Source organism: Urocitellus parryii, chromosome 6, assembly GCF_045843805.1.
Source record: "Urocitellus parryii isolate mUroPar1 chromosome 6, mUroPar1.hap1, whole genome shotgun sequence".
Lineage (NCBI taxonomy): Eukaryota > Metazoa > Chordata > Mammalia > Rodentia > Sciuridae > Urocitellus > Urocitellus parryii.
The window spans coordinates 179,987,614-179,995,427 of NC_135536.1; positions in this window are offsets into that span (position 1 = coordinate 179,987,614).

Below are 7,814 nucleotides of genomic sequence, written 5' to 3' on the forward strand. Positions count from 1 at the left end.
GGGTGTATCTGCTGGGCTGGACACTGTGCTCGGGCTTGGCTTTCTAGGGTGAACCAAATGAAAGAACTAATGATTCAACCAGTTTTCACCCATAGGAATGGCAGTTGACTGCCATTCAACCTAAAATACATCTCTTTCAACCTTGTGACAAATCTGTAGAGTAGATACTCTTATTCAGAGAGGCCAAGTGACTGGCGCAAGGTCACATGGCTCTAAGTGGCTGAATTTGAACCCAGGTCTGATTCTGAAACCCATAGGTTAAATGTTTCTTGACCTCAAGAAGGTCATCTGGTGGAAGGAATGATATGTTAGTGAGCCTTTCATTACTGTGACAAATATCTGAGAAAAACAACTTAAAGGAGGAAAGATTTATTTAGGCTCAAGGTTTCAGAGTTCTCAGTCAGTCCATGGTCGGCTGGCTCCGAGGCAGGAACATCATGATGGAAGGGGGTGGCAAAGGAAAGCCGCTCTGTTTATGGCAATCAGGAAGGAGAGAGACAGAGAGGGGACATGCATGCACCAGGGACAAGATATAGCCCCTGAGGGCACACCCCCCGTGACCTACTTCCTCCAACTTGCTTTACCTGTCTGCAGTTTCCACCACCCAAATTATTACTCCATCAAATGGATTAATCCACTCACAAGACTGGAGCCCTCGTGATCCAATCATATCCTCCTCTGGACATTGCTGCACTGAGAAGCAAGTCTTCAACACATGCGCTTTTGGGGGACATTCCACATCCAAACCATTACCGATTAAATGTGTCCCCTGGGGACTGGCCTCTCCTCCTGAGTCCCCATATGGGTTGCTTTCTGCTCTCTGACTCTGGATCTGATAGTCGCTGGCCTTCCCAGGATGCCAAGGCCCTGCCCACGGCTCCCTTGCCCACCAGGACATCTCGTCCTCCCCTGGCCTGCTTCTCCCTGGCCCCCCGGGGGCTTGTGGCAGAGGCGGTGCTGGCTGGGCCCTGGCGAGGGCTGCGCTGGTGCTTCTCGTCGCCCCAGGACCTGGCCTCATTCTGCCCATCTTGTTGGCAGCCCCGGCCAGCCCCTCACCAGCCTCACCCCCCCTTGCTGCCTCCCTCCAGCTCAGGTCTGTTTTCAATTCGCAGCTCATTTTCAGATCAAAGGGGATGAAGACACCCCGAGTCCAACAGATCCTCAGGCAGCCCCTTCCTCAGCCTGGAGCAAAGTTCCTTCCTTGGCTGGAGGCAAGGGCCCCCTTGGATTGCGCTGTGTGACCTGGTTCCGGGCTCCGCACTCCATAGTGGGGCCAGAGGTTCTTCAGGCAGGGGCTGAGGCGAGAGGCTCCTGGAAGCGGCATCAGCCCCTCCTCCAGAGCCTGAGCAGGACAAGGACAGTTAATTCCTCTGGTGTTATCAGCTGGGCACAGGCACTGGTTGCATAGCAACCCAGATTGCTCTCTGTCTCCAGTGCTCAAAAAAAAAAAAAAAAGAAAGAAAAGGAAAAAAAAATCAGCATTTTCTCCAATTCTACATCAATGAGATGGAAATGGGCCTGGGGCAGCCCAGGCTCCCTGCCCCCAAATGTGTCTCTTTTGCAGGAATCCCCCACCCACACCCCTCCGAGAGGTCCCCCTTGTGAGTCCTCCCTCCCTCTCACATCCCGTGGACCAGGCTGAGGGCAGGAATCTGCCTCCCCCATCAGCTACAGCATGGCGCTGGGTTAGGAGTTTGTTCAAGGGGACACTGGACAGTCCTGACAGGCTGTCAGGGCACACACCTGGAGAAACCCCAGCCAGTCCTGGTGGTGGAACTGATTTATTCATCCTTTAAGAAATAGTGGTTGAGCCAGGTACTGCGGTGCTCATCTGTAATCCCAGGGACCTGGGAGGCTGAGGCCGGAGGATCGCAGCCTGGGCCACTTAGCAAGTTCCTGTCTCAGAATAACAAATAAAAAGGGCTGAGGATATAGTTCAGTGGTATAGAACCCTGGGTTCAATCTTTGTTTTTTTAATATTTTTTAGTCGTAGTTGGACACAATACCTTTATTTTATTTATTTTTATGTGGTGCTGAGGATCGAACCCAGGGTCTCACACACACTAGGCGAGTGCTCTACCACTGAGCCACAATCCCAGCCCGGGGTTCAACCTTAAGGAAGGAAGAAAGATGGGAGAAAGGAAGGAGAGAGAGAGAGATGGAAAGAAGGAAAAGAAAGGAAGAAAGAGAGAAAGAGAGGGAGGGAGTGAGGGAAGGAAAGGAAGGAAGGAAGAAGCAAAGAAAGAAAGAAAGAAAAAAGAAATAGTTATTGCTACTGTGCGCTGACATTCTAAAGTCCCCAGATTTGGTGGGTTGAAGATGGCTGCAAAACTTTGCCATTCTTTCCACGAACAGCTGGAATCTGTTTCTCTTAATTTGGGGCTGGCTCTGTGAGCCCTTTGGCCAGTAGAGTATTACAGAAGTGGCACCATAACTCAGTCTGAGACACAGGCCTTAAGACACCAGAAGCTTCTGCCTTTGCTTCTTGAGGTGCCCCTCGTTGGAACCCAGCCGCCATGATACGAGGAGGCCACACAGAATGTGGAGGCTGCTCTGAAAGTCTGCATGGTTTCCCAGCCTCCTGCGGAAGCCACATGACGTCACGTGAAGCAGATGCAGCACCTGGACAAACCCTGACCAAATCCTTGACCCACAGAACCATGAGCAAATAAAACTACTATCTCTCTTTTTATTTTATTCTGTCTCAGAATTAAAAAAAAAAAAAGGTGCTTGGGATTCCAGGGTGTCGGTGTGTGCCACGTGAGCGTGACACCCCTCTCTCTTTAAACTAGTAATTTTTTAGAGGAGCTTGTCATTCAACACGGGGTAACTGAGACACCAGGAGAGTGTACTGTCCTTCCGTACCTCTCAAGTACCCACAGACATGGCTAAATACCTGACAGATGCTCAGCCCTGTACTAAGCTCCAAAATGCCACTGAAGGGAGCTGAAGTCCAGTAGCTGGGGGAGTTGGAGGTCCTGGGAGATGGCACAGAGTCAGGAGAGTAAAACCAAGTGCTCAGAGACAGAGGGGAGGGGAGGTCCCCTGGTGCCTGGGAAAGAATCTGAGCTCCTGGAAGAGGGTTGTGATTGGCTAGTGGCATCTGCTGAAGGGGAGGTGAGATGAAAGATACCTTTGTGGCACCTGGGCCTCCTGAGCCAGTCTCGTGGCTAGGAGGGACCTGGAGAGCAGGCTTTACTGGAGGGCTTCTCAGGGCTGGAGCCAAGAGACCCCCATCAGGACAACCTGGGGGGGGTGTTTTTAGTTTAGTTTTTTGTTTTGTTTTAGTTGTTTCTAGTCAATTCAATTCAGAATCCCATTGTCTCACGGTGACCCAGGGCCCTGCTTTCACGTGACTCTTTGGTTTTAATACTGATATTTGGGTTCCTCCTGTTCTAATTTCAGGGGCCTAGGATACAGCCTGGACATCAGTGTTTGGACAGCTCCCCAGGTGAGCCTGACATCTCAGCGGAGTTGAGAAATCAGCTACCCAACCCTGGAGACTCTCAGCCAGAAAAGGAATGCTTGGCTCTTCAGGAAAGCCAACAGACTGGGCATGGAGGATGGGAAGGGAGGGGGGCACCAGGAGGCAGCCCTGTGTTGATAGACATTTCTCTGCTTTCCAGAGAAAAGAGATTTGATTTGCAGCATTTGACATCTGTGATGTCAAAACTCTCATCATGGCCTGTTTCAGGCCACCAACATGATGTTCCTGAACACAGCACTGGGATGAGAGGCACAACTGGCTTCCCAGCCAGCAGCGGGGGACCCAGCACAGCACAGCACCTGAGGCAGGCTCCAAGGCCCGGGCTGAAGGAGGCCCAGGCTGAGGACTGTGGGCTGAGGACCGCAGCCTTAATTGGCATCACATGGGACTGGCTGGAACTGCAGAACCTCAGGTTCACCCAGACCTACTCAATCCCTGCCTGCACCGGAACCAAACCTGCAGGTGATTCTTGAGCACATTCAAGTTTGAGAATCATGGCTACAGGAAATGGAGTTTCAAACAAACTTTTCTGAGGCTCTAGAGACAGACATGACCCTGGCTAGAGGGTCAGAGAAGCCTTCTTGGGAGAAGTGGCATCAAAATTCAGTTTCAAAGAATGAGAGTGGATTTCCAGGTAAGTATGGGGAGGGGAATTGTTGATGGAGGGACCAGCATGGGCAAGGGCATGGAGCAGGGGAAGGGGTGGTACAGGGAGTGCATGGGAGGGAGCGGGCAGGGGGAGAGGAGGCTGGAGAACTGTTTTTTTTTTTTTTTTTTTTTTTTGGCTACTGGGAATTTAATTGAGTGACACTTAACCACTAAGGTACTCCCCAGTCCTTTTTTGTGTGTGAGTGTGTGGCAGGGGGTATCTGAGCCACAACCCCAATCCTGTTTTGTATTTTATTTAGAGACAGGGTCTCCCTGAGTTGCTTTGTGCCTCGCTTTTGCTGAGGCTGACTTTGAACTCTCTGTCCTCCCACCTCAGCCTCCGGAGCTGCTGGGATTACAGGCAAGCACCACCAAGCCCGGCCACCAGTCCTTTTTATTTTTTATTTTGAGACAGGGTCTCACTAAGTTGCTTAGATCCCTGCTAAATTGCAAAGGCTGGTCTTGAACTCATGATCCTCCTATCTCAGCCTCCCGAGTTGCTGGGATTACAGGCTTGCACCTCTAACAACACCAGCTAGAACTGAGTTCTCAAAGTGTGGTTATAGACCTGCCTCATTTGCAACCTGGCAACTTATTAGAAATGCAGATTCTCGGGCCTCATCCCAGACCTACTGAAGTAGACACTCTGGGGGGGTGAGACCAGAATCTGTATTTTTCACAAGTCCTTCAGAAAGTTCTGATGCACATTCAGGTTTGAGAGCCACAGAGCTAGAGGAGTGAGAGGATGGAGCCACAGAGGGTCCCATGAGTGACATGGAAGCATTCCAGGCAGTTTCAGGTCTAGGGTTCCCCCTCCTTCAATTAGACCCCCTGAGAGGAGCTCAGAGGAGGAGATGGGGATGCCCTCTTCCTTGGGTCCTTTCTACCTCACCTGAGGCTTATTTGTCCCTGTTTCTCTCTCCCACTTGATAACGTTTTCTTTTCTTTTCCAGTACTGGGGAGCACCCCAGGGTCTAGTGCATGCTAGACAAGTGCTCTAGCACTGAGCGGCATCTCTGGCCCTTGAGGACTTTGTTTGCCATGGATCACAGCCTCAGTCACCGGGGCATGATCTTGGGCAGTCATAGGCAATTCATGTGCCCATTCTGCCGTGTCACATCGCCCACTCCTGTGGTTCAGCCCTGAGCCCCGATTTTGAGAGGCAGACAACTTGCTGCAGGTCTGTGATGCTGAGTGGGCCCGGCACTGACGGAGGTGCCTAGGTCGGAAGCATCCCCCACCCCGCCTCCTGGCCTTCCTCTGGGGAACTCATACTGGCTCCTGAGCTTGGTGGACAGGCCACCTTCCCCTGCCACGCTCTCCCCAGCCAGCTATTCCCCATCACAGGACCCACACCCCCAGCCTTCCCCAGCAGCGCTGCTCAAACTCTAACTGCTTAGGCGTCTCTTCTCCCATTTATGAGGCTGGGACCTTGTAAATTTTAGAGTGGCATCCCCAGCACCCTGCCCCATGTCACCACCATTCCAGTAGCTCGCCCTGATGGATAGAGCACTCACTGTGTGAGTGCCAAGGGCTTCACCAGCCCTGTGTCACTTAAACCTGGCGACTGCTCTCGGAGATGGATACTCTAATTTTTATCCCATTCTACGGAAGAGGAGACTGAGGCCCAGGAAACACAATACATGGCCTAAAGCCACATGGCTGGAAAGCCTCAGGCAGCCAAGCTCCAACAGAGAAAGCACCTTTTGTTGTTGTTCTTGTGTCAGAAGCAACTTCGCTGTCCCTGGTTATATTTCCTCTCACTGAGGAAGGACCTGGCAGAACTAAGCCTTGTATAAGACCGGGGACTGCTTCATTTGGGGCACAAGAAGCCAGTGTGTCTGCTGCAACTCAGCGATGGCCTGGGAGAGGGGCTGTCCCTGCAGGCCCCTGCCTGGCAGTGCCTTTTAGCTCTCCCTGCTCCACTGCTGTAGCCATTAGAGCTGCAAATTAGCATCGTAATTGCCTTTTAACTATTCATAGCTGTGAAGGAGCCCAGGTGGGCCCCGCCTCCCCACAGCCTTTCCCTGCCTAGGGGGCTGCAGTTGGCCTCCCTCCCAGGCCTGGGACCCCCCCTGCCCACCCTCTGGAGAAGCAGCTTCACATTTCTGAGCCTCAGTTTCTCCATCTCCAAGGTGAAGATGATGATGGAAGCTTCAAAGACTTCTTGTGCACAAAAAATGCCCTGCTCTGTTCCTGGCACACGGTAATGACAGCAATTAGGATAGACCTTGTTTTGTCTGAAGTGGGAGTGGTAGTGAGGATATGCAAATCAGTGGCATAGCCAGGGTGAGCCTTCCAGGGGCCTTGGACTCTGGGCTCAGGGCTCTTCTCACTCCCAGCCTGTCAATTCTTACTCTTAGCCTTTCCTGGCCAGCGACAGTTCCACCCAAGAGCAGGCAGGAAACCAGACCTTGCCTAGAGACCGGCAACTTTCTCATAGTTCAAAAATGTTTTATTATAAGGCAACCAGACCCTAATTAACAGAGGGGATTAACTCAACTGGGCTGCAACTGTGGGGTCATCTAGTTTGTCCCTTAAAAGTGTGAACTAAGCCAGGCCAGGTGGCACAGCCTCTAATCCCAGCAACTAGGGAGGCTGAGGCAAAAGAATCCCAAATTCACCTCTGCAATTTAACAAGACTCTGCCACAAAATAAAAATACATATTTATAAAAAAAAAAAAAAATCCATGAACACTGACATTTGAGACTCAGCAGAGTAGTGGTTAAAGGGCACTGATGATGAAGCCCATCTGCATGGTTTAAATCCAGTCCTGCTATGCCTGTAGTGTGACCTTAGGCCAGTTAATTAACCTCTCTGTGCTTTGTTTCCCACTCTGCAGAATAAGAATGATGATAATAATGTCATCCCTATAGGGTAGTTGTGCAGTGTGTGCCGGGCTTCTGTAGGGTGGTATGTGAAGCACCTGGAACAGCACTAAGATGTAGTAAGCACTAGGCCAGTGTTTGCGTTTATTACTTAGCAGGTGTCCTTGTTGACCTGCTTGTGTGACCTCTAAAGCAGCTTAAGGAGGGAGTTTCTGCATCAACAAGATTTTCTTAAGGCCAGTCACTGTCATGTGGAGCAGGGACAGGTGCTCTTTTTGCTCTTGGTTTCCACTCAAATCGGACAAAGTCCGGGAGGGGAGAGTTGTAGGTTAGCCCCATTTATTTATGGGGAAACTGAGGCTCAGGAAGATCAAGTAATTTTCCCAAGGTCATACAGACTATAATGAAGGATGCATTGCATGCCTTGGAAGAGAGGGGAAGGAATTGGGTGATATCCCCAAGAATGCGGGACCTGGGGGGAATTGCACTATGATCGCTGGTCCGGGAGGGCCTCTGATTAAGAGTTGCCCTGGTAGGGACGCTGCTGGGGTCCTGGGCTGAGACCGGTCACATAGTTGTTCCCCGCACCCCGCACCCCGCACCGGGGATCGAACTCAGGGGCACTCAACCACTGAGCCACATCCCCAGCCCTATTGTGTATTTTATTTAGAGACAGGGTCACTGATTTGCTTAGCGCCTTCCTTTTGCTGAGGCTGGCTTTTAACTCAACAATCCTCTTGCCTCAGCCTCCTGAGCCGCTGGTATCACCAGCGGGAGCCACCGTGCCTGGCCACATAGGGTCTTATAAACCGGGGTGAGGAGTTGGGAATTTCGACTAACCTGATAGAAA